This window comes from Streptopelia decaocto (genome assembly GCF_964273445.1).
Source record: "Streptopelia decaocto genome assembly, chromosome: 2".
NCBI lineage: Eukaryota > Metazoa > Chordata > Aves > Columbiformes > Columbidae > Streptopelia > Streptopelia decaocto.
The window spans coordinates 33695951-33723301 of NC_138655.1; the positions used below are offsets into that span (position 1 = coordinate 33695951).

At 40.5% G+C, this 27351-nt stretch overlaps 1 protein-coding gene across 3 annotated transcripts in view; it reads left to right on the forward strand.

Moving 5' to 3' along the window:
- Positions 1-9420: 9420 nt before the first annotated feature.
- The window catches only part of STAU2 (staufen double-stranded RNA binding protein 2), a 174151-nt gene continuing 156220 nt past the window's right edge, over positions 9421-27351 (forward strand). For 2 of the 3 annotated variants that reach the window (XM_082046008.1, XM_082046010.1), the window contains exon 1: positions 9421-9559. The gene's annotated coding sequence lies outside the window, so the exon portion shown is untranslated. Of the gene's footprint in view, positions 9560-10493; positions 10518-27351 lie in introns of those variants that run through there. The other variant, XM_082046009.1, reaches the window with a different exon arrangement.

Below are 27351 nucleotides of genomic sequence, written 5' to 3' on the forward strand. Positions count from 1 at the left end.
GGCTGGTGATGAAGGGTGAATAGGTTGACAATCTCTCTTTAAACTATCCATATGCCTACAGGAAACACTGGTATCTGTATTTCACATGCACAAAATAAAGTACAGCTTTATTTATTTGGTGCAGACAATTTATTGAAGATTAGTACTCTGAAAGTAGCAATATAGGAAGTGTACATCACTAAGTAAACAAGTCACAAAGACTGATAAAACACCCAATCTCCAGATGATTTAGACTATATCAAGCCTGAAGTCTTGATTTGTGTAAGGATTTAAGTTTCTGGGGCAAAAAGAAATTGAGAGTATTACCTCTCACTAATGTGTTTTGTATCACATTGAGCTTTGGGCTATAACTCTCTTTTAACATCTTGTGTATCTGTGCATTATCATATGCCCCAAGCAGTAATTTCTGTCTTCAGCATCGTGCTGGAGTAACAGGTGACTTAAAAAGTTTCATTAAACAAGTAGTAGTCCAGACAGTCCTGTGTTGGGAACAATCTTCCAAATGCTCCTGCAAACTGTGTTGACTGACACAATGAGGATGCCATATGGAGATAAGCTGTGCTCACAGAGCAGGGTGGGACACAGAACCACCAGTTCTTGAAGCTTAAGTTAGACAGATTTCTGAAGATTCTTAGAGAATTGGTGGCTTGTGGCACCATGTTTGTTTTTTATAAGAGTACATCAGTAATTACACCAAGCTGTGATTCTTACATTTTGAAGTTCTTTAGAAATGAAAGAGAGCTAATGCAAGGCAACTATGGTCATGATGCAACTGAAGGATCAAGGTCCTTTATGAAAACCAAGATCAGAGTGTGTTGCCATATACTTTACTAAGAAAAACCACTGATCCAATCAAACTTCACAGCTCAGAGGATGGATGGCCCTCTCTGTTAACTGAGGTAGTAGGTCTTTTTTTGACTTTGCAATAATTTTCCCAGAAATCCTAGTAAACTCTGAGCCAAGTAGACTTACTTCATACTGTACCTGACAAGAGATTCTGAACCCCTGAAGGTGAAAAATAAACCTGGTATAGTACTTTGTTATGTGTTTTTGTAATTCTGAAAGTTCCTTCTGTCAGCTTTCTTTCTTTAGTCTGTAGGAATAGACTAAATAATATCTGGATATTACTGATGTCTTCCTGGTATCTCAGGTACTACTAGGGAATGCTATACAGAAAAGCTTGTGGTTCTTTTCCATAAAAACTTCTCCAAATAGTTCTTACGGTCATCTAAATATGTCATCTATGGTTTTCCCATCAGCTACTTTGTAGTACTGTGGGTTTTGGGTTTTGTTGTTGTTGTTGTTTTTGTTTTTGTTTTTTTTTAAACTGATTGCTGTGCAACACTTTTTGAAAGTGAACATTATAAAGGTTTACCATTTGGATATTGATCTGAATTGTCATTTCATCCAGAAGGCAAGTTTCCTTACATTAGTGACTGTATCATGTAATATAGTAGGGCTTAGATCTTCCTGAATGATTTCTGAAATGTAAATAATCCAAACCTTTTATCCAGTATTGGGTGCTCCATTCTGGAGCATCCCTGCACCTCATGTTTAACCTCTCAGGGTTCTTTTTGGAGTAAATTGAAGATCTAATTGAAAAACTCATGTTGATCTTTGCATAAGCCAGTTCCATACTGTTTAGTGGCAAGATGTCTTTCTGTATGTTTCATGGCAGCTATGATGCACCTTGCTTGGTTTTCATTCAAGGGTCCTGTCACTGTTAGGAGTTTGTCATGAGATAAAGCATTTATTTAATTCTTTCTTATATTTGCCAAGTACTATTGCAGGATTTGGCCTCTGGAAAGGAGACCTGCTGCATGGTCTGCACCAGAATGCTGCTGCTTTCTGTCAGAGAGCTTTACTTGTTGGTTTTGGTTTCCACAGTACTTTTATGTGTTGGTACAAACTAAAGATGGTTAATAAATTTTGCATAGGCTGTGCATTAACCTGGGTTGATTTTAGTATCCATCCATCTTGATATGTATGTTATATTTTACCTTCATATAGTATCAAGGACCTTATTAATTATAGCTTTTCATTTAGAAGTTCAGGTTTCCATCAATTTCTACATTTTTATTGTTTGCTTTCTTAGAAGATGATGGTTTAAAATATGGAGAAAAGATAGCGAGAACTTGGTAACTTGTGTCTTGAAGTAGAAGCATACAGGCTGCCTCCCTCCAAATTTTCATTTTATTATCTAAGGTGTTTTTTTCTGTTTTATTTTTTTATTTTATCAAATGTGTATATAAAACAATAACTTATTGAGTTCCATAGTGAACGGTGGGTGTAGGGAGGAAACGGATCTGAAAATCTTGGGGTGGTTTTATCTATTTGTGAAGACATGCTGCCTTGTAGAGTGCTTATGTTTTGTCTTAATATAGCTTTGAAGGATCAAAACATTTCCAGACATGAGGAAGTTTCAGTAACTTCTGTGAAGGCATGTGGGCACTGCACTTGTTTAAACTTTCAGAGAAATTGAAAAATGTACATTATCTGTCATAGACATTCCTTTTTTAAGCATTTTTAATTGCTATTCAGGTAGTAGATTGGTACTATTATCTCGTTAAATGAATACTGAACTTTTCAAATTATGTGGGGATTTGCTCTCACTTAAATTGTCAAATACAGCAGTGTTCACTCATCACAATTGTTGGGTGGGTGAGAAAGGTCTGGCTCAGTTAATTGCTATACAGCAGCTTTTTAGTAGAAACATCTACTTAGTGCATTTATGTCCATTCTCAAAATATTCTAGAACTTCTATAAGCCCTAAACTCCCATTGCCCTGGCAGAGCTAGCATGTAGTTGCAAAACGATGAATTGGTGACAGTGCAGGATAAGATTTTTTAAATTATTAATGGGAGGATGTTGTGCTGACTGGTCATTTAAAAAAAAAAAAAAAAAGTTTGAACTGCTGCAAAATTTACTGTCAGTTGTATTGCTTTATATAGCAATAGAATTTAGTCCAGCTGTTTTTTTTCTGGATTCCACACATGACAATTTGTGCTTCATTACTCCCAATAACTTATAATTTTATTAGCAGTCCCCAGAAAATTTTACTAAGGGTTGGAGAATTAATTTTGACAGGGTTGTCACATGCTCTGAAGCCAAACAGCTTTAATCAACTTAATCTAACATAAATATGATTAATTTCTCTTTCAAAATACTTTGTTATATTAATACTATTAATTGACTGTTGTAACTGGAAAAAGTTACAATGATAGTGGCTATAACATACATAATATACAGGAAACTTCTTGCATGGTAAGCTCATGTAGAAATGGCTATGTTGTATGTGAAACCAAGTAGTTAAATGGCATTTGATGTAGGTGTAGATGCGTAGATTCTGTTTTTTCAGCTGACGTACCTTCTGTTTACCCTGCAACACTTCACATGTTTTGAAGCTGTGTGTTGCTGCTGCCCCCAAAAGTAGCCCACATGTAGTCCTGAGAGCCCTCACTTAAAAACATGGGCAAACTGCAACTGCAGCGAGTGTACGCCGGCAGGAGAGAGTGTGAATGGAAAACTGGAGGCATCAGTAATCCTCTAAAAACAAACATCAGTTGAGTGACAATGCTACCCATTGTCCTTGTTTTTAGTGTTCCCATTCATGAGATTCTATACTTACGAGCATGTGTAGCCAATGATTTAGTGTCGTTCCTATTGAATATGATAAGCCCTTTATGTCATTTTCCATTCGTTTTACAATACTGGTAACTTCTGAAGCTTACTTTTTTCGGAGGGGGGAAAAAAAAAGCCTTTTCCTGTATGAAGAGTCTGCATAATGCTGTGTACAGATAATTTCTGTATTTTTCTGCTTACTGTTTGACTCTATATACGACTGAGATAGTCCTTGTTCCAAGAGAATAATAATTTAAAAACTTACTAATTTAATACGTATTTACCTTACTGTATAATTTCATAGTCATGCCTGTAATGCCAGTAATTTTATTGCTATGAAATGGTAGAAGTTCAAGTACTTTTCAACTTATTGCAGAGTTTTTCCACTGTTCTGCAATAAAAGGAGTGTTTTATGAGGGTTAGGCTTTGTTTGCCTTAAATATCCCAGTGAGATTTGGAATATAAGATTGTTAGTGAAGGATGAAACACATTTTGTAGCTGTATAACTTAGTTTGCTTTTCCACCCAGCTATCTAAGTATGCAGGATGAAAAGCACCTTTCTGCTGATTTAATTCTTTCCAGACCAGTTGTTTCCTTTTACGACTACTTAGCTATATCAGGTAAATTTAATGCCAGTACAAGAATGTGTTTGGCAATGAGTGAAATATTTAATTTTCATGTCCACTGCTGGCTCTAACTTCAAGATTTAAAAGTCATGATTCCTGATTTCTCTGAACTAGTCCATTACAGTCTGCTACTGGTAAAGCTGTTGATAGGTATGTTTAGGTAAAACTTCTTACCAGCCCAACTGTGTCAATAAAAGTACTTAGTATTGACACTGATGTGCAGACAGACAGACAGGCTCTGTGACTGGCGTAGCTCTGGTTGTATTTGGTGTGTGCTGCTCTAATCTGTGCCTGCAGTGAGAGACACTCATTGGAATCCACAGCACTTCACAATGGGTCTGATGCTCTTGTTCAACACTGTCCATGAAAATAGCATCAGGTCTGGACTTGTTTGGAGGCTGCTTTGTGTAGTCAGAATGCTATCAGTAAAGCACCACCTCCCTACCCACCCCCACAAAAAAAAAAAACCCAAACAACCAACCAGCCACCAAACAAACCCCAAACAAAAACAAAAAACCCAAAACAAACAAGAACAACCCCCCCAAATAACAAACAAACCCCAAAACAAACAAAGCAACAACCAAACCAACACAACCACAAACAAAAAGCCCAGAACAAACAAAAAACAAGCAAAACCCACAAACAACAAAAACAAACCAAACAGGCTTGTAAATGGGAGTTCAATCGTATACAATCTGTTGCATCTTTGGCCTGTAGTTACACTTTGGCTTTCTCGTATGTCCCTCTTGAGCAAAGCCAATGTATTCTCACGAAGTCCCAAAGCCCAGTGATGCAGAAGTGGACTGTTCCTGAATGTCTGTGCTTTGTGATGGAAAACAGATACACCATGATCTTCAGGTTGGTAGTTCTGGTGGTATTCTGATTTATCAAACTGTAGTGATATTTGTCTTCATTGCCTCTGGTTATGAGGTTTGAAGCCCTATTGACCTGAATTATCTGGGTTTTCTTCTAAAATTTGGTGATCTGTGTTTTACAGGAGTAATCCAAACCTAGGTTTTTCTAAATCAGGAAAACACATAGGAAACGTGAGAAGTTTCCTGCTTTCAACAGAGATCATGAATTTGTGTGTGTTAACTAAGCGTGCATATACACACACAAGTTTATACAGTTACCATGCATATGAACTAGATAGGCATAAATATGCATAATCTCATTTTCTGTAGTTGTAAGAAGGCAGGATGACTGTACAGAAAGTTCTTAACAGTCCTTGTGTTGAAAATAAATGGAAAATGATGGAAATAGCTGATACAAAACTAGTCATGTCATTATAATCCCCCCAAATTAGGGCTAGCTTTTGTGCAGTTTTGAATACGTGAACTAGGATAATGAATAATGTGAAGTTTTTTGAATGTGTAATACAACTCCTATTATATACTATAAAATAATTTACTGATATAATTTTTAAACTTCACTAGCATTATTAAGAAAGTAAAGTCTTGTCTGAATAAAAACTTTACTATTTCCCCCACTGATGTATGAGAGCAGTGGGAGAAAATAATTACAAGGAAATACAATTCTACCTGCAAAGCGATCTCAATTTGGGTTAGTGGGCCAACAAATGAAGAAACTGCTTTGATACCTTGCTGACAAGAGACCTAGGTGTAAGCTGGTAGTTGCAAAATCAGCACATTGTTTTGGCTGGATTCACTTCAGTGTATTCTGAAAAAAATAATACTTGCTAAAGCAGACTGAGGACCTGGATGTTGCACAATGTCCTTAGTCCCACCAACAGGAACTTGCAATTGAATATATGCTGACAAGTGCAAGTTCTAGTTAATTTAGATTCTTGAAGTGATTGTGTGATTCATGATACAGGGCACCCGCATTTTAGATGTGAATCATGAAAGATAATGTGCTATGTGAGTTCTTAGAGTTTGGTGCTTGTGAGTCTTCACTGGAGCATAAACAAGAAATTGCTTTCATTGCCAGAGAAAACTCTTGGTAGTATTTACTCAGACATTTGTTATATCTTTGTTTGTTCATGTCTCTCATTATATGTACTACATAAGGCGATACATTGTTTTAGTCACTTGTATGACATGAATTTTTGTCAAAAATGTACTTTCATAGTCAAAAGTTCTGCACCTGTAACTGAAGAGCAGCAGTCTGATTAGATTTTGCTTTATTAGTAATACTGGGTTTTAATCAAATACAGTCCCAGACTCCCAGCTTTAGCTTTTTTAATCGCTTAAAGTTATTGGAAAAAAAAGTTATTAAAAAAATTAGGTGACCCATTCTTCTAGTATTAAGCTATTAAAGCTTTCATTCGGTTGAATTACTATGACTAATATAAATAATGCATTATCCCCTTCCTGTTGATAGATTATGAGCACTCTGTATTATCTGAACTTCTCTTTCAACTTTAGTATCAGAGTACTATCTAAGTTCTTTTTAGCTGTACTTTTAAAATTTAAGAAATTTTATCCAAACCTGGAACAGATTGCTAGAAGAGGTGGTAAAATCTCCATCCTTGGAGATTCTATAAACTGAGCAACCTGCTAACTCTAAAGTCAGATCCAGCTTTAAAGTTGGTTCTCCTTTGAGGAGACAGGGAGAAGGTGGTGGAGCAGATGACCTTCAGAGATCCTTTACAACCAATTTTTCTGTTTCTAATGTATTGATTAAAAGCAGGTTTCTGTTTCTGTGGTCCTGTCAAGCTCCTCCTTGTTAAATACATCAGTGTGCATTTTCTTTCAGGATGTTTTTGTTCTGTTGCACCAGTGTGCATTGCGGGGTGGAAACTAATTTCTTGATGACTTTAAAAAAATTACAATTCTGATAATACTTATTAGTAAAAATGAAATACATTTTGGTTTTTCCAGGTCAGATTTGAAGTGCCAATTTATGCTTTTCTGAATGTGAGGTTAAAAATGACAAGACCAAGTGTCTTCAGGTGTCCTGCACTCACATATACGGACCAAATGGAATGACTCTGTACCCATTCCCTCAGTTAGGTGATTGTGCAGGCTTTTAGGTGTTTATGTGGCTTTTTAATTTTTTTCTCATTTTGAAAGTGCATACTGAATTAATCACTCCTATTAACAACTTACCTACTGAAACTAGATTGTTGGGCAAGTCATGACGCTCCCATTGTGTACTAATGGAGTAGAGCAGATTATTATATACAGACTACATCTTTTATTTTCAAAAATTGAGAAGGTTCTACGTTCTATTAAGCTGCTCTTATTGGAGGTACTGACTAGCCTTTATCTCAACAGTAGGAGGAAGGAAAAAACAGAAAAAAACATAAAGGTACAATAAATCTAAAGAGTGGCTGGTAATGCAGCTTAGTTGTTCACGTATGTAAAGCTCCAGTCATACAGGAAACTTATTAAAAAGCAAAACACTATCATGGACTTAAAATGATTATAAAATATTTGATCCCTTGTTCTATACCTCGACAAAATTAGATCCAGAAGTCACTGGTGTATTTGAACTGGTAAAACTTGTTCTTTTGTATTGTTTTCTTTCAGCTGTATGACATCTGCAGCACGGGATGTATGTTAAGATATGAGACTCTTCTGAGTTGATGCATGTAATTCAAGATGTTTTTTAGACTAAGCTTTTAGCTGTATAGTAACCACAATATTATAAAACTGTTAGGTATTGAAATTATAGCACAGACTGCAGATTTTAGAGACCTGTTGGAATTATATCTGTTGCAGAAAATTTAGAAAACCTCCCTTGTAACCCGATGCTGACATTCATTGATTACGTTTTTCTGCTGGGTACACCAATGCTAAGTATATGTTAAACTATGGGGTTGTTCTTCAAATGACTAATAGTAACTAAAAAATAAAATTTGATGTAAAAATAAATATATAAACAAAACTAAAACCAACCAACAACAACAAAACCCACAAACTTTTATAGACAACATCATCATGATTCAGTATCTCAATGGCCTTATCTTAAACAAAATCTTGAAACTTAAGCAATTTATGAAAAGTACTTGCATTTTTATCCATTGGTGAATGATAAAGAAGAGGACGTAAGAAATTGTATTAAACTGTATACTCGTGTGCTCAGTTCTTAAATAAGGGGTAAGGAATCTGAGAAACAGGAAACTAAACAATGGAGATAAGAAGAGTAGGACGACAAGCTCCCACGGCTGAATACAGGGTACGTATGATATAAAACTGTCTTAGCAAATGCTGAATTCCCAAAGTGTATTTAAACAAGTTATAAATGTCATACTCATGTTCTGTTAGTATGATAAAAAACTTGCCATTAAGGTAGATGCTCATCGTGCTGTCCTGTCACTACATGTATTTGGTGTGTAAATCATGGTCTGTAGCACAGCAGCTCTACCACAGTGCATCTGGAGGATGTGCAGTTGCAGTGTGGCTGCATCGTGGGGCCTGGGGCAGCTTCTCAGGCTGCTCTTTTTGCTTTCAGCTGTCACCACTTGATCCACCACTTGGTTTTAAGTCATGACTTAAAAAAGTCCTGATGGAATGATGTAAACAGATACTGCACGAAATATGGACTCAAGATTGATTCTGATCCTCAGTAAATATGTGTTGGTATTTAAATTACACTTGCTATATTGTGTTCTTACTCTCACAGCTATCACTAAAATCTAGTTGCCTAGTAGAAAGAGGCATCTTCTTCCCCTGCTCCCCACCCCGTTTTTATTTCTAAGCTTGAGGAGTGTTGTTACTGCGGTCTTACAAATCCGTTAGGAAATTCATTGCTTCAAGTTCTGATGCTTCTACCTGTTTGGTGGTGGTGTGGGGCTTTTTTTGTTTTTTTGTTTTTTTAATTTTAATGAATTTATTTTTCATTTTTATTTAAACACTTCTGGTTTGTTTTACGCAGCAGCGTCACCGGAGGGGACCCGGCCCTCGGCTTCCCCACCCGCCGGGGCCGAGGTCGCTCTGCCGAAGGGTCCCGGCCCGGGGGCGTGGGGCGCCGGGAGCCGTGGGGGCTGAGCGGAGGAGCGCCCCCCGCCACCGCTAGGGGCGCTGCGCTCCGCCTCACGGGGCCGGGCAAGGGACGCGGACGGGGCCATTCGTGCCGCGGGAGCGGGGGGGGAGCGAGGCCCGGGCGCGGCGCCGGGAGCCCTCGGCGGGCGGAGGGACGCGCCGGGGGGCGGTGGCGGAGAGGGGGGGGAGGCCGGCGGGGGGAGGCGGGCGGCGCTGAGGCGGCTAGGCGGGGCGGTGGCGGCGGGAGGGTTGGTGGGGGGGGCGGAGTGGTTGGGGCCGGCGGCGGCCGCCGCGGCGGCGGGGTCAGTTCTCTTTAGTGTTTGCCGATGTTGGAGGCGTCTCCCAAGTGTCCCTGGGAAGCAGGTAACCGGGCCCGCGGGGGCGGCCCCGCGCCCCGCCGCCGGGCGGGGAGGCAGGGGGAAGGGGGGGCCGCACCGGACCAGGCCGGAGGTGGGGGGGGGGAAGGGAGGCTGCTTCAGCCATGATGTCCGAGTCCCCGTCCCGTCTCCCCCGCTTCTTCCTGCCGGCGCAGCGACTCCCGGGGTGAGGGCTCCGCCGGCCCCTCAGCGCCCCCCACCTCCCCGGGGCTGGGCAGGCGCTTCTGCGCCACGGCGCTGCCGGCCCGCTCCGCTCCGGCGGCGGTGGAGGAGGCACCAACTCGCCATCCGCCCGGGGCCCCCGCCCGCCCCCAGCCGCTGCTGAGGGGCGGAGGAGGCGGGCGGGGGCACAGGTGGGCCGCCCCGGCGCCACCGCTTCTGCGGGCCGCGGAAGAGCCGCCGCCGTAGCGCCGCCGCCGTAGCTCCCACACCGGGGTCCGGCTGCCGGCGGTGGCCGTTGCGCCAAGGCCGGGGCGGGGCCGGGCCGTGCGGTGGGGCTGGTCTCGGTGGGGACCGCGCGGGCCTGCCCTGTCTCAGACCTCGGGAAGTAGTTGGGTGCGACTTGAAGTTGCCCCTCGCCGCTCGGCCCGGCCCGGCGTGCTCTCTCGGGCTCGGCGGCGCCGGCTGAGATGCGCGGCCTCGGGAGCGCTGGGCGGTCGCTCGCCGCCGGCGGGGCGAGGGTCGCCGGGCGTTCCTCGCCGGGTCAGCAGCGCCGACCCCGCGGCTCGGCCGCCGCGGTTTTCTGCGCCGTGTTTAATCCCCCTCGCGTTGCGCATCGCGTGCTGCCCCCAAACTTCGGACAGGGCCCGGAACTTCGCCGGCAGGACTGGGCTCTCCCGCTCCCAAAATGGATGTCGGCGTCTTTTCCACGAAGCGATGGGCAGCGGAGCGGTTTGCCGGCCTTTGCCCGAACCGAGGGCTTCGGGGCTGCCGTTGAGCTGGGGGTGAGACCCAGGGAGACACCTATGTTAAACATCCTTTTCCAGGCCACCTGGGCAGTGGGCAATATTTTCCCGGTGTTCAGGTCTCCTCGGTGGGAGGGAGAAAGTTCATCCTGGTTGCAGCCAGGCCTGGCAGTCACAGCTGTGCCCTCCCGGGAAAGCGTGGGCTGCCTAGGGCGTGCTGGGAGGGCAGATCCCGCAGCAGAGCTGTTCGCCTTGTAGTGCTCAGGGTCCCACCCGCCAAACCAGTGATGCTCATGTGGAAAATATCCCCAGAGTGCATATACCTGGTATTGCCTCATGGCCAGCAAGCTGTTTCTGTGGATGCCAAGATGTAAGCTGCTCAGGCCATGCTCAGAATGCTCCCTGTGCAGCTACCATGGTACTAAAAAAAAAGTTTGTGTTATACAGAAGAGTAGATGAAGTGTTTCTGTTGTGGCCCCTCTCTTTGTGTGAAATACTGTCTTTAACAGTGGTGAGGAATGTGCACAAATAGCGGCCTTGCAAGGCGCAAGTAAGGCTATTTGCTCTGGTATAACTAGGTGTAGTTGTGTTGCACTTCTGTGATCGGGCGTATATTGCTATATCTCACTTAGGTTACTAGTGGCATCAAGCTGTGAAGGAGTAAGGTCTTCCTGAGCAGTGTGGTAATTATAGGTTAGCAGTCTACACCAGTGTAATAATATTAATATATTTAAGTCATTTACTAAATACAGGGAGGCTCTATACAGGTTTTATTGTGACATTGCTGCCTATAAACAGTGCCAGACTGACAGGTTTCTGAATGAATTCTCTTTTCTAGAAAGCCAGCAGCAGTGCAAGATTTCCACTACTGATCTCCAGCCACTGAACCTTGGCTTTATCCTAGAAAAGCTCCTGGAGAGAGATTTCTGCTCTTGCCTGTCTTTGCTAAGATTCCTACTGCTGACAACTAGGAACGGGATTGAGAATACCCCTGCTTGTTCATAGTTTTTGAGGAGAAGATGCTGTTCAGATTTTGCTTTGCAGAGAACTTCTCAGCAATGTTGCTCAGCTTTAGCAGAAGTCATTCACCTTGGGTTCAGTTAAGGCTGTAGTCTGGAGGCCAGGGTCTTTAAATATGTTGCCACCTTAAGCTACCTTTTCCCCAATATTTATGTCAAAATAATGAATGTGAATAATCCTACATCCTGAATTGTGAAAGTAGTTTGGAAAGGAACTTCCTAATTTTACTTTCAGGAAAACCTGATCAGAGGTGTTTTAATGACTTGACCAAGTTTAAGTGAGTACTTAACTCGATCAGCCCCTTCCTTGGGGGCAAATATTGAACTTGATTTTCCTACACAGGTTAATAAACATGACTCCACGGTAATCCTGGTTTACATTGGTGTGAATGTGAGAATCAAATGCTATGTGTTTTATTTGTAAAGTGTTATGAAAAGTGACCTTGGGAAGGTTAGGCAACAGGCTGTAGTGAAGTAGATACTCCTATTCCAAGACTGCTTCTCCAACCATTAAGAAAGCTGCACCTGTCATGCTCTATCTAGACAGTTTGTTTTGACCTGTTGAAAATATGCGGCTATTGATTTGTCAGTCTTCAAAAAGACTGAAAAAACTCTCACCAATTATGTCCAGTCCTTCAGCCTAAAATACATCTTTTCATAATGTCATACCATTGGAGAACAAACCTTATAAAGTGTGCAGTTTTTAGTGCCAGATTTTTTTTTGGTGTAGACTTCATAAAGACACCTATACACGTGAGCAGATTTTCTCCCATTGCAGAGTCAGGTATCTGCTTCCTCATGTGGGTCACTGATGTGGTGTGGAAGGAGCTAACTTTACATCTTTTCAGGATAATGGTAATGACATAACTTGTGCTAATAAGCCATTAAAGCTTCAGTTTTCCTTCCTCTTCTTACATTGATTTCCTATAAGCAACAGCAAGATCTGTAAGGTAAGAGTTAGGCCTGTCTTTAGCCAGAACCAATTATTTTGCATTTCTAATATTTGAATCACGCATAGCCTGTGTTTTTCACAATATTTCTTAAATTTTCTATATCTTCCAAAAAAAAGGAAGAGGAACAGGCAGAGAATGGCCCTCTTAAAGCTGCTGTGGGTACTGATGTCAAAATCCACATGGGAAACCAGGAATCCCTGCTACCCCTTTCTGCCTCCACACTTCTCAACTGTTCCTGTTGCTGGTTTTGCCACGTTATGCGTCCAAATACACCCATGTTAGGGTCCGTGCTGCAGAGTCCCTGATGTCACCCAGCCACCCCTTTTTCATCTCCCTGCTGTTTGCCGATGGGTTCTCTGTGTGTGGGCTCTGAAACCATCAGGGCAGGGGTTTCCATTTGGTTGAGGGTGTATAAAGCAGGAGGCCAGGTCAGGGAATGGGGCTGACAGCTCTGCTTAGGGAGGAGAGGGTCTATGGTGCAAGGCGGGGAGCAGAGTTGGACGGAGCCATGTGACAAACTCTGGGAAGAGAGGAAATGGAACCTGTGTATAACATAGTTAATAGATGTATTAAAAGTCAAGGGCTCTGCATTTAGGGGACCTGCTCATTGTCAGTGACTAGTCATGATCAGCATTAGCCAAAGTATGTTTGCATTAAAAGATCAAGAGTTCAGTAAAAATGTGAGAGGTGTCTTGTCAGGCGTTGTTCTGGAAACTATTTAGAATATAAAAAATTGCTTCCCACAACTCCCAATCTAAAAATGAATTTTGAAAAACCATCTGTGTTAGTGTAATACTGTAGTCACATGCGTGTCTGTAGCTATTCAAGTTTGTTCATACTTCACCTCAACAGCAACTGTTTTGTGTTGTTGGTTTTTTTTTTTTAAGCTGGTAGTACTTGGAAAGTTTCCCAGTAGTGAAATCTGTACTCCAGGGTCACATTGTGCTCACCTGTGTCATACCGCATCTTTTCTGTTGGATTAGTCAAGTACATTTGTATGTAGTATGTCACTAGTATGTTACAAATGTATTGACACGTAGCCAAATAAATTCAAACAATGAAATTGATTTTCTTTTTTTCCTCTTAAAGAACACTCTTTTTTTTGCATATTGAGTTATTTAATTTTGTGAATGCAGTGTATTCCTGTATCCTCATAATCTTCTAATTTAATCACCATTAAAATGATGTGAGGGTGGCCTTTTTAGACTAATTAGAAGTGAGTGTTTGAGCACAGGTTCCTATTGGTGTTTGAGGAGGTCCTAGTGATAGCCAGTGGCTAAGTATTATGGTGAGTATGGGTTAACCTGGCATCCTTAGTTTCTGGGCAAAGACAGCTTCAGAAGATGTTTACCATAATACCACATGCTTGAAGGATATGTTTACAGACTCATCTTCTGAAAACTTCTGAAGGCAGTGGTCACGTGTCCAGTTTTGCTGCTTGCCAGCTTTGAGGAGACTGTTTGCCTCCAGGCTGAAGGAAATGTTTCTGAGCGTGGGAGACTGGATGTTCTTGGGAAGTTTCTTGCACTGGAAGTGGTCACCTGTTGGAACAAGAAGATTTCTTTAAGAGATGACAAACCTTTTTATTGCTATGGCTATTATTGGTTTCTTGGGTTTGGCAGCTGTTATGTATTTGTATTTTCCACTTTCTTATACAATAAACCCAGTTAAAAAAATAGTGTTGTACAAATATAGGGACATTTCAATGTAGTAAACATGCAGATTGATGCCAGTAGCTGAAGACGTCCACATAAGTAACTGGCTGTAAATCCATGTCACCCAGATGATACAGCTGTACAACTGATAAATTTTGCAGGGAAGAAATCAAGCTACTGTTCCCAAGGTGGAAGTGCAGAACTGATACAAAGCAATGGTTGGTCACTGTGCAGCATATCCAGTTGTACTGATACAAATAAAGCAGTGAAATAACGAAGTTTGTAGGAGCTTGGCTTTGTTAGAAAAGAAGAAGAAATAATGTAAAATTGCTTGTTAAGAAGCCGTGTGCTCTTTTTTGTTATTCCCGCCCCCCCCTCCCTCCCTGGTTCGTCTTCAGTCCTGGATACTGGGTTGCAGGGCTTTTTCCTTTCCAGACTGTGGAAAATGTTTTCTCTGCTTTTTATTCCATAGTACTTAAACCTGCCTGCTTTGAACTGTGTTCTCTCTGTGGTGGCAGTATCCCTTGAGTGGACATTGCTGGTGGGTATTTTGCTTAAGAGTATACACCCAAAAGACTATTCCTTTTGTACCTGTTTTAAGGCCTGGGAATCTTAATGAATGACTCCAGAGGGATTTTCTCAAGAACCTTTCTGACCCTCTTGTAATTCCATGCAACACACTTACTGGTCTTCTATGAAATAGGTGTCGTCTTGGCTTCTGCATGGCAACTAAGGTTGTCTGTCCTTCATGAAGGAGGATGAGAAGCTTGTCCTGGATCAGGAGGCAGGTAAAACTCACCTTGGTTTCTCAGAGACATCTCTCAACATTCTCTTTTAGCTGAATCTCCAGGGTTAGATACAGGATTTGACGTCTTCAGAAGGAAAAATGATCTGCATCATCTTTTCTTCACCCCTCTTCAACTGGCCGGTCTTCATCACTTAGAGCCTTAAACAAGTGAAAAGTCACTGAAGATGCAAGGACTGGATCCCATTTCCATGGGCTTGATGGAGTTTTCATTGATGAGGACATTCTGGATGTGAATTCTCTTCTGAAACTGACCATTCCACAAGTTACTGTTGGTGTCAACTCACCAGAGGTGGTGGCTTTGGAGGCCCTTTTTCGTGTGACCATTAAGCTATAGGTAAAACTTTGATTCACTTTTTCTGGTTCTCTTCGAATCCCACTGCAGTCAGAACCCCTTGGAGTTTGTGACATTTGCCTTCATTACAGGTAGGCATGAAAGCAAACCACTGCTGTAGCTAGTGGGGCGAATCTTTAATGCTGTAGCTTTAATACCATGCTTGAAGTATTTTAAAAGAGACTGGAAGCAGCAACTTACCTGTTCTGGCTTTTCCAAGGCTTTTAAGCTACCTCTGCACTCACTAGGAATTTTGGCATCACTAGCACCAAAAAAGCAGCAGCTTTATTTCCTATCATTGCAAATACTGCCTGGTGCTGTTTACGTTCGTGCACTTTGTAGCCGACAGGAGGAAGGAAGACATGGTTACTATCAAACTAATATACCTGATATATTCCTAGGGCAGGACAGAGCACTGCAGGTGAAAAGAGTTAGCTGAGGCAGTTCTGGTTCCAGGGCCTACTCTGCTTTTCAAATGTACATGTCTGCTGTTGCACTGGATTGGAGACCTCAGTTCCACCTAAACTTCTGTGGCTGGCATGTCACAGCCAAGATGCTAGATGGCTTTTGGGCTATGAGCACTCCTTCCCTTTGTTAACAATGGACATCCTTTTTCACAGGAGGTGTAACTGTATTGGGCATATATATGTAGACAAATAACACCTTCTCTTGGAGATCCTGGAAAACAGGGTCCTTCCGTTTTGCAATTTTGCATGTTTTTTTGTTTGTTTGTTTCTTTTAAATTTGACTTTGGTTCTGCAGGTGAGGATGTCATGGTTGAGATGGACAAGTGACATAGACCAAGTTCTTCCAGGATGAAAGTAGTAGATGCTATTTATTGCCACAAGTGCATTTTTATACAGTTTTACCAGTTCATGTATTTCTTCATTATTGGTTACAGCAGTAACATTTCATTGGCTAACTTTGCTATCATCCATGTTACTCTTCTACTTCCTTCTCTCTCGCTGGTACACCTTAATATCTCCGGATACTCCTTTACTCCCATCTTTCTCATGGGTAGGCCTTAATATCTTCAAGGCTAATTTCTGTTCCCATGCCCTCCATCAGGGAATCCACGGACCCACCATAGTCCCCCACATGAGGAACAGGAGTCTTAGCTCAGTAGTGAACAGAAGCATTACCTCCCTGCTAGTCCAAAGGCAAGTTTGTTCTTTCACTCTGGTTTAGGGTGGTTCCAGAGTCACAAAAGCTGACTTCACCCTGCTGAAGGTAATGGTCCCAGAGTCCTGAAAGTACTGTAAGCGGTGAGAAAGTAATTCCTTTAAAGGGCAGCTCAGAGCATCATCCATATATCAAGCCTGCTTCCATATAGTTGTGAGCCTATGCTGTTGCAGACAGCATTGTCATTCCTCATATATGCAAACTTCTTTTTCACTTTTGCTCATTTCTAGATGCTGTTTCCTTTTATTTTGAATCATTTCTTGTTACCACTGAATCAGGTTGCACTTTTAGCCAGGACTGTCCCTTCTTTCATTTCTGACTCTATCTGTGCAAAAATACTTGAAAGAATGCCAAACTTTAATTCATGGTTTGTTTACATTTTTTTCCTGTAGTAGTTATGCTTATAACTTCCTTTTGTGTGGGGAAACAAGTTATTCTGCATCATCAACTATATGGATGGAGATCTCTTATTTGCTGTCTTATGACATATCCTACTTGATACCACTAGTACATAAGTTGAAGGAAAAAGGCTCCTGGTTTTGTCATGCTGGTTCTGTTCACTCACAGTGTGCTCAATTTGAACCATATCTCTTTTTACTGGCAGTCTTCCTCTCTGTTGATGGTTGTTAGTTTAGCTTCCTCCTCACTGATTCAACTGCTGCAGAGATTAATCTTTTGCCATCCTGCCAGATGCATGTAATCTCTGTGCTGCAGCAGAATGTGTGCTCAGTGTGCAGCAAGTTTATAATATTTGCCTAAAGTTTAGCACTGATCAGATATCCAACAGTTTTTCTTCAGTGTTTTCTGGTTTTGCTAACTCTGAAAAGATGTGTAAGCATGCCACTAGGATTTTTTCCTCTCCCCAGATTGTCAGCATCTTCTATAATCTGCAGTCTCTTCAAAGATAAATAACTTATTTGATTATGTTTCATTGCACAGCTTTGTAATTTCTGGCTAAAGCGTGGGTTTGCTGCAAGGAATCGGTACACCATTGCTGTCCTTGTGTACCTTACTGATTTGTTGATGATTCTTTTTGTTCTCAGGATGCTTGAGGAGTCTGCATTGATAGCTGCCTGCTGTATGTGGCCGGATCGTTACCTCTGTTCCCCTTGGCTTTCTCTTAGACTCTTCCAGGCACGTCTCTTCCCATCTGGAGCCCAGTGTTAGTAGCTGCAGGTCACCACTGGCTACATATGACCTGTCCACTTCCTTAATTTTTGGACTATTTGTTTTCATTGTTGTTGACCGAGGCTTTTGTCATCAATTTTGCAATGGTTCATGACCTTGCCTCCAAACACAGCATCTCTAAACTGTTAATTTTCTCCAGTTGAAAACTTGGATTTTGTGCTTTCCTTAAGTCAGAGAACTTGGTACATTCAATCCAATGCTCAGTAATTCTTTTACCTTTATTCATCAACTGAGGAGATACGCACTTAACATAGGGATGAGGCTCTTTGAACTCTGTAGAGCTGATTTGACAAGGTCCTATTCTGTCCCCTACTGAGCAAGGCACTAGTCTCATGAGCTGTATGTTGAAATTATCTTATATCTAAGCATCACAAAATATGTCTGTGGGAGAGCTGAGAGAAGAGGAAAACTCCAGGAGTGATTCATGAATCAGAGATGGCAAACTGACCCCAGTTGTGTCTGGAAGCTGCAGCTTGGAAGCTGTATGAGACTTCAAGGCGATGTTCATCACTCTAGTAAAATACTGGTTTTGTTTAAATACGCTCATGAAGAACAAAAAAGGCACAAACCCCAGAATTTTATCTATTTCTAAAAATAGAGCACAACATCCACTGCTTTTTCTACTGAAACCTCATTCTCTGAGAATCTTGTAGCTGTTAATGACAGGGGAGTGATTGCAGTATGAGGAGGGCTGGTAGCAAGAGCTGTAACTTTTTGCAGAGAAAAAGGCATATTTCTGCTATTTCCCCAAACTTACTTAGTTACTTGAAATGTAAGAAGTAGTTGGTTACAGGCAGTCAAGGAAAACCGAAGTAATTTTCTGAATTCCATTATTAATATGCAGTTTCTAGTTAGGGAATAAACTTTTAGTCAATAAATAATTTTTGCCTGCTTCAGAACAAGATAATAGTTGTAGGTATGTATTACTTAGATTAATCCTAGAGTAGTTTGTAATTTAAAGTCAGTCAAAGCTTATTTGAGATGTTAGGAATATAACTACAAGTTGCTAGTGCAAATTGAAAAACATAGCTTCTAGAAATATATATGAGGGAAATTTAAAAATACTGATTAAATAAGAAACTAGGAGCTCTGACTATACTCCAATATCACAACTAAGGAACCAGTTGCAGCTGTGATGCACACGAATCTGTAGCAGCAGCGTGTTAAGTCTGAGTTGTAGTTTTTTCATTGACTTACTTAATCCTCTCTGCACTTCAAAGCTGATGATTGATTGTTAAACTCATGGCTTAGGCATCCCTTTTTTTCAGCTATTTTTCTTCATGAAAAATCTTAGTAATTCATTTTTGCTTAACCTAAGGTGAATGTGGTTTACCTGCCCATCATCTGCTGTAAGATGATATGATTACCTCTGTATGTGATGGCAACCATAACCATTTTAGTATAACCCCTTGAGTGTTAGTGGAATATTTAAATGGTTGCACTTGATTGACTTATCGCAGAAAGTAAAAATAAAATATATTTCTAATAAGTTGTTCCACATTTTTCTAATCTCAACTTCTGTGTTAACAATTTCTGGAATCACTGTATTAATTAGTTATCTCCTTGAACATTTCTGACATGTTTTGTGTGTTTAAATTTTGAGGTGGCCCTGGAAATTCAGCTCAATTTGTGTCAGTGTTGCCTTGAGTCTCTCTTGATTGTCCTACTCTCCCTTCTTCAAGGACTGGGACCAGGTGTAGTCACCTTTTCAAAACATTAGAAATATGACTGCATATGGCAGAGTGTCTGGAGAGATACAAGTTTTCAGTTTTGAAGGAATCATAGGTGCTTTACAGTCACAATAAGGAAAAGATCTAAAGAGTTACACTGCTGGACAGCCAGCTTTTGTCCTTTGGCTTAGTTGTTACTCCCAGTTGTAGTAGACAAATAGGACGAAGGATATTACCCTCCAGCGTTGGGGAGTGCAGGTGTCATCCTGCTTCTGATCCGTAGGCCATTATAGGCAAATACAAGCTAGTTTTTTGGATATACCTCAAACCATGATGGTTTTGGATGTGGACAGCCTTCAACAAAGAAGGTGCTGATGATCAGCTTGCTGTTTCATGAGGGAGTTTCACATTTATTTCTCTCTAATAACTCAGGGTATTCTGGCTGGGTCAAACCAATGGCTGTGTCTGAACCAATGTTCTGGCAAGATGGTTCGATTTCTTTTCTTAGCATAAAGTTTGTGGCAGTGTGAGAGCTGGGTTAGCACATATTGGCTGTTGGAAATTTCCATGGCATTTTTGACCATCTTCTCTGTTTTCTGGACAGCAATAATAAATTGAGACAAACGAGCTTTCTGATGAGTTTCTTTGTAAGGTAGTGGATATCTATATGAAGCAACCTAACCTTTCACTCTTGGGCTTTGGGTTATAAACAGGTTGAAAAGCATGGAGATGCTCAAGTGGCTCAGTTTCTGATGCAACAGATTGACTTTCCTTATCTTTTAGTTTTCTTCTGGCATTGAAATCTTCGAGTTGATAATCTGATTGATCTCCCTTGTCATTTCAAATGGGAGTTTTGTGATTAAGCTTCCCAAACTGCTGTGATGCCAAGCAGCTGTAGCCATGAAGCATTTGCTCTGACTGCAGACTGTCTTCTCTGAGAGATTTCCAGATGTTTGGGTTTTTTGTTTTGTTTTGTTTCAGTGATCTTTGATGTCAGTGAAGGTGTTTTGTGAGAAGAGCAATCCTTTTTCCATTGTGGTTCAAGATGAGTGTTAATGAAGTTTCTAAGGAGCTGTGTTTCATATCTTCCTGTGAAGTCTTCACCTGAGACCTTAAGTGGCTGTCCAGTACACACAGGACCGGACTGTAATTTTTCTGTTAGAGGAGAAAATTAGCCCAGTGTACAGGCTGGGCTCGTTTAGTTTTGCTTCACGCGGTAAGATACACTGTGGCCTGAGTTGCTCCTTTCTCCGCTTTTTCACGTCAGCCTTGCTGTTGCCAGGGCAGCAAGGGAAGAGCTGCATTCCTGCCTGTCAATAAGCTCTACTTTCTGTTAAGTTTATCTCGTTACAAGTTTTTAGACTCTTGCACATCCAGATGTGCACAAGTACAGTCAGTGCTCAAACCCCTGTGTTTTCTTTCATTCTTTAAAAAATTACGAGTTTAGACACTTGGCCTGTATTTGGAAACCTGAATTATACATGTCTCTAATCCCTACCTGAATCCTCATATCCCACTGTAAAGCAGTGCCATATGGTACAGGTATAACTTGTTCTGGTGTGAGATACACTGTGCCTGTAGATGGCCTTGTAGATCATGCGTTCTTTGTATTAGTTACTTGTCTCTTGCTCCAGTGGCTTAAGCAATTTACTACATCCAAAATGTTTGCTTATTATATTTTCTCTGTGACATATACTATGTATTTCAAGTTGTATGAATCTTAACTCAATGGCAGGGTAAGCTTTTTTTGTTCTAACCCTTTTCTAACACATCATAGCTAAATGACAACAAAAATCCTGACTTTTGGCTATTTTGTTGACTGAGAAAAATCATAGTTTTTTGTCTTTGATTCCATAATTAGTTATTTTTGTTGGTCTGTTTTTGTTTGGAAATTTTCCTTTCTTTCCAAAATTACAAAAATCTATTTTAAAGAGAGCTGTTAAAGATTTAATTGGTGACAGATGCAAATAATATGTATTCCCAAGTAGTGGTCATTGATTTAGGGACTCATATGCTTCGTGTAGCATTTTGGATCAACATAATATTGGAGATCAGGGAGTCGATACAGTTTCATGATGAAAGGAATCAGCAAGACGAAGCAGTCTGTAGCTCAGTCCTCTGAGTCTTAAAAGTCGTTTTTTTGTTTGTTTTAACATGCTTGTACGGTGTAGCAATTCAAAAGGAAAGTTGAGCTGACTGCTGAACAAGTGGCCGAAAAGTATTCTGAGTGCAGATTCTTAATCTGTTCGATTTCCCACTTGATTATTTTTTTCAAAAGAACCTTCCTGCCTCTCCTCAGAAAGCTTCTTCCTGATCATATATAGGAGTTAGCAAAGGTAATTCCTCTGTGGATGATAATATCCTTACAAAAACAAGTTCTGTGTTTCCAGAAAGTATGATAGGATTTAACGTTCTGACCTGGCATTCACTTCAGCCGCCTGGCCCTGCCTTGCCCTCCTGGGCGTTTGTCTGCACTGCTCTTCTGCTCCAGTCCAAGAGCAAAGGAAGCGGCTTGTGAGGAGCTGGAGTTTTTAGTCAGTTCTCAGGGGCTGGGTTTAGCATTGAGCAAGCAGGGGAACTTTTTTGTAGACCTTGCAGCTCCTTGGATTTTGAGTATTAGTCTCTAATATTCTATGTCAATTCACCTTCCTTTTTGTGAACATTTTTGTCTTTGGTTGTAAATTACTTTATCAAAATAACCATAATAAAAGAGTTCTGCTTTGTGAGATTTTTTTTTCCCCTCCCTCTTATACTTCAGGAAAGTAAAAAAAAAAAAAAAAGGAAAATGCTTTTAAGGCCTAACTTTACTTAGTTGTTAATTAGCTGGTAGCTATGCCCAGATTTCCACTGAAATTCAGATTCTGTAGTGCAGCGGTGTCAAACTCATTTTCACTGGGGGCCACATCAGCCTTATTGTTGCCTTCAAAGGGTCGAATGTAATTTTAGGATTGTATAAATGAAGGAGTAGTTACAGTGAGGCTGACGTGACCCCCGGTGAAAATGAGTTAGACAGCTCTGCTCTAGTGTAAGGCCCTGTAAAAAAAAACAAACCAAAACAAACAAAACACCAGAAAAAACAGGCCACAGGTTTCTGAAGGTGAAATTGTTAAGGATGAGATCATGGCTTTTGTGTGGAACAGTGTGAAGGAGCTGAACTTCAGCGTGTGGTTTGACGGTGGAGCTAAGCGGATTAGCAGGAGCTGAAAGGGCTAATTCCTTGCGCCCACTCCAGGTCAGGAGTTTGTGGACCGCCCTGCACAGACATGGATGCTCCTCTGATCTTCCTCCTCACCCGCACGTGAGCTGGTTCAGTGAGGTAAATGGACAGAAGAATATTAGCTTTTTGCTGGAGGGAAGAGAGGATGCGGGGTTGTCCCTGCTATGGCAGCAAGTCATTGGATTAGTTTGGCTGTTGGCAAAAGACCTGTAGTAAGGCAAAAACCAACAAATTGATGGAGGAGCAAATGGGGAGGACCAACAGTAATATATAATAAATATATAATATACATATTAGACCCTCTGTGATTTCATACATAGTTTGCCAATTTTGCCTATTTAAAATGTTGAAATATTATAAATTTTATTAGTAATTCTAGATAACCACCTGGTAACTGGTGCTTTAACTCATGCTTTTGCTAAAGTGCTGCTGTGTGGCTATCTTGTTGTTTGTTTTTATAGAACAGAAAAGATTGAATTAACAGCTGCTCTGAAGGTAATGCAGGGCTGTGTGTTTTCTGTCATCCCCAAATAAGCTATTGGATATAACACGGTAAAAAGACATTACACGAAGCTTGGGACTTATAAAGTACTTTTTCTATTACTGTACATATATGTATAAATATTTACCATAAATGTGAGAAATGACACACAAGAAGAGCATTTTACCTTTTGGCAGTTTTGTGTGCTTTTGTCTAACTGAGTGAAGTAATATCAGGAGAACAGAAGGAGAATGGAGAGTTTAATGGAATTTTAAGGCTAAAACTAAAACCAAACCCTCCATAGGAAGCTGTTACCTCTATTAGGGTTGGGACTTTTGTATAAGAATCACATTAACAAGCTGCTAACCGAAGCTGGGGTTGGTCTGGAAAAAACTCTTGCCATGTTGCTTACTTAGACACTGCCTCCACTCTGTTGTAATGCTGTTCCTGTACCTTTCGATATTTTCATTAATGATGTGGATGAAACAGTACACTTATTAAATTTGTAGATGCTGTAAAGCAGACTTGGAGGAGACTGCAACCATTTTTGAACTAGAATTAGAATTCAGTGTCATATTGAAAAATTGAAGGAGTTGAGTTTTTTTACTTTTTTTTTTTTTTTTTTTTAATAAGGGATTTAAAGGAAGACAAGAACAAAGTCTCATTAGTTGCCAAACAGTCAGATTCACAGAGTGCAGGCTAGAACTTGCTGGACAGCAGTTCTGTAGAGAAGGACCCGAGATCATTAATGTGATACTGCTGTGAAAAATAGGCACTGAGTAGAATGTATGAGCAGAAATATTTGGTATATGAGATACAAGATATGTCAAGTAATTTTTCTTGTTCAGCAGTGGCTGGCCCTCAGCTGTTACCTTTGTCAAGCACTTCACAAATATGTAGTACATGCCGTGTGTTACACACTTGTGCGGATTAGATCTGGTATGTTGGGTTGTATGACGGAGCCATGTGAAAGCGTGATAGCACCCTGCTGCGTAAATGCATTTTCACTTTCTGCACAGATGAAGTCCAGTCTTCCATTTCAGCTGCTAGGGTCATTAGTTTCTCCAACTGCTGTTTTTTCATACAACTTGTGGTTCAAGTCAAGTATTGCTTTTTTTTCAATTCTTCTACTATGTAAAAGTGTATTTAACTTGAAAACTCATGGTTCATGTTTTCTGCGTTTTGTGCTGTCTTATCTGTCTGCCTTTACTTATTCAATTAGTGTGACATATTCTAAGAAAGTGATTCGTGTTCCAGAAGAGTACAAGAAATTATAATCATCAGAAAAAATATAAGTAATTCTTTATGTTGTGTGGTACTTTTTTAGCATGACACAAGCGTATTCACAGCTGTTAAAAATATTCTGCACCTGTGAGTATAACTAAATCAATGTTATTTTTCCTAACTTAAAAGAAAAGTTAATGGAACATTAGCAATATTTTAACTTTCAATTGTGAAGCAGTTTTGTTTTGTTTTAATGTGGCTTTGTTTTGGATTGGTTATTTTTAGTGTGAGAGGAAAGTTTGGAGTTTAGACATAGTTTAACAGGAAAGTTAATAGCGTTTAATGAAACCTGTATACAAATTGATTTCAAAAGTGGAAATTAAGTCAAATGCAATTATAGTATAATGCCATTCCTTTAAATGCCTGTTATAGTGTTTCTAATACAGCTGTACAGGTTAGTAAGAGAGGAAGGAGGATTGCAGCATTTCAGAAGGCACCATAAACTCTGGAATAGAACTTTAAAAAAAAACGGCAGGACTGCGGCTTGCGGACTTTGTCTGGGCAGGCAGGGACGTGATTGAGATTGCCAGCAATGTCATTGCTGTGGTGTCTCGGCGTGGCAGCTGGATAAAGACACGGAGCTGTGTGTCACAGCTGCCCAGCCTGGCCTTTGAGCAGTCCCAGCATCCGCAAGCGCTGCCCAGTGGGGAGGGAAACTCCTCTGGAGACGCTGGGGTGTAGCCGTTCCCTAGACATGAGTTGGGTTGGCCGGCTGAAATGAGAACTTCTCTGGTTGTATTCATAATATCCTAAATAAACTACCCCTTTCGTATATGGCCAGTTTTTTCAAAAATGTCCACGTAGAAGATGTAAAATTATTTTTTATTATATAACTGCATTTAATCTCTGACCATCTTAGTGAAATCTCTCTCCCTCAAGTCCTACAATTTGTTGTGTAGTAGCAAACAGATCTGTGCCCATAATGGGAAGGCCCCAAAATGTTTTTGCTTCTCTGTTTATAAGATGTTATGTAAAATATGTAAAGAAAAGATGTAGCATATAGATTTTGTCTCCTTTTGCTGACATGGAAGATGATTTGCTTGGTAATGTGAAAATGACATGACAGCAGCATATCAACTATATTCTCTCTGTTGTCTATTAGCGGATTTTTAGAACTGATTACAAATTCATTATCTTCACATCTCATATACTGAAGAGTTAGTACCTACAATTATGTTTAGCTCCTGGGCATTTTTCTTTATGCAGATCAATTTATAAAACAGTTATAGTTTCTTGTGGGAGTTTTTTTGGCTTTAGATATACAAGAAAACGAATAAAATAAAAAAAGTCCCACACCTAATATGTTATGATTTTATTCTAATTTCACAGTTTAATTTCCGGTGTACTTTACTGTAGGATAAATAATACATTTTTTCTCCTAAACTTTATAGAAGTTCCTTTTTAGAATTCCTTGATATTATTATCAAACTGATTTTTTTTTTATTCTTAATAGAAAAGGACCAATCCTAAAAAATAACCCAGCAATACTATAGGAGCTATAAATATACTTCATTATTTTATTTGGTTATTTGTAATTTCTGCTTTCTTGAAACAAAAAATAAACTTTCATAATACTAAAAGCTAGGCAGGGCACTGCCCTAGAATTATGTGTTTAGTAGTTTCTCGTACAGTATTACATGGGTGATGGCTTTCTTGTGGTTATAAGCTAAAATGCTGTAAATACTCTAAGGCAGGGGTGTCCAACTCATTTTCACTGGGGGCCACATTTGTACAGTCCTAATATTACATTTGGCTGCTTGAAGGTGACCACAAGGCTGATGTGGCCCCCGGTGAAAATGAGCTCGACACGCCTGCTCTAAGGAGTTTCTTAAACTTGAATTATTGCGATCGTGTTTCAAGTTATATTGTTTTCATTTTAGAGATGTTTAAAAAATACGGCCTGGTTCTGCCATCATTGACTTTGATGTTTACAATTAAGGAGCATTTTGAATGAATTCTGATCTATATGAATGTATTTAAAATCAGAATGAAACATGTAGTATACCAGTTAATTCTGTAGTTATACACGTTCTCAGTCTTTAAGTTAGGCCCCTATAACAGTACTGCTGTGTGATATTTGCTGTTAAGTGGCAGTAGGATTTTTACAGTCTGAATTTAGTATTTTTGAATACATTAAGTATTTGAATATATCTCAGCTGACTGCATATGTACTTTTGAAATCTGTCACTATTAGCATTTTACTTATGGTATTTATGAAAACGGCAAGTGATTGCATCTTAGCTTCATTTTAATTCTTTGTAACTCTCGCCTTTCTAGAGATCTAAATCAGGTGTCTGTTTTTCCTCAGTAATAAAAATGGCATTCCACTCTGAACCTCTTCTCCAAAGCACAGAGTCACAGTAGTAGAATTTATTATTTTCTTTCTACTAGTACAACTCTGCTAAAGTTGGTGTATTGAGTGATTTGGATCTTAATCCAACAACACTGTTCCTCTGAATAGAGGTACTTGGATATTTTTTAATGGATTGGGAGGGGGAAGGGCAAAAATACTGATTAAAAAAATGGTATAGTTGAACTCATTTCAATAAGACCCTAATTAGGAAGGTCTCCATGATGGAGGAGTGCTGGGCTCCATCCTCCCCTGCCCTTGTCAGAGGGACCAGGGCTGCTGCGGGGAGAGGTCCCAGGTCCAGCTTTTTGTTGACTGTTACAGGGTTCATCTCTCTGTCTTTGCTGTACAGACTGTATAATATAATGTGAAGCCTAAAAAATAGTCTCTGCCCATGCTGCTGAATAAAATACATCATCATTTGCTCCTGATGCCAAAAGGAGAATCCTAAGACTTTCCCCTGAGGACTGAGAATGACAGCCTCCTCATTTGGGTGGATTACCTCAGGTGCCTGCTGGCCTCTGAACTGCTCCCCTGTGGTTTTTGCAAGACTCTTTTGTCAGCAGCCAAAATTTTGCCAAGGAGCTTACTCTCTGTGAATAAGATGAAGGAGCCGTGCCCTGACCCTGCTTTGTTTATAAATGTAGACTTGGCCAGAGGACAGGTACTGGTAATAAAGAATCTCATTTGCGTAGATGGAAAGAGACGATTAGTACCTTGCATATTGTAAGTAAA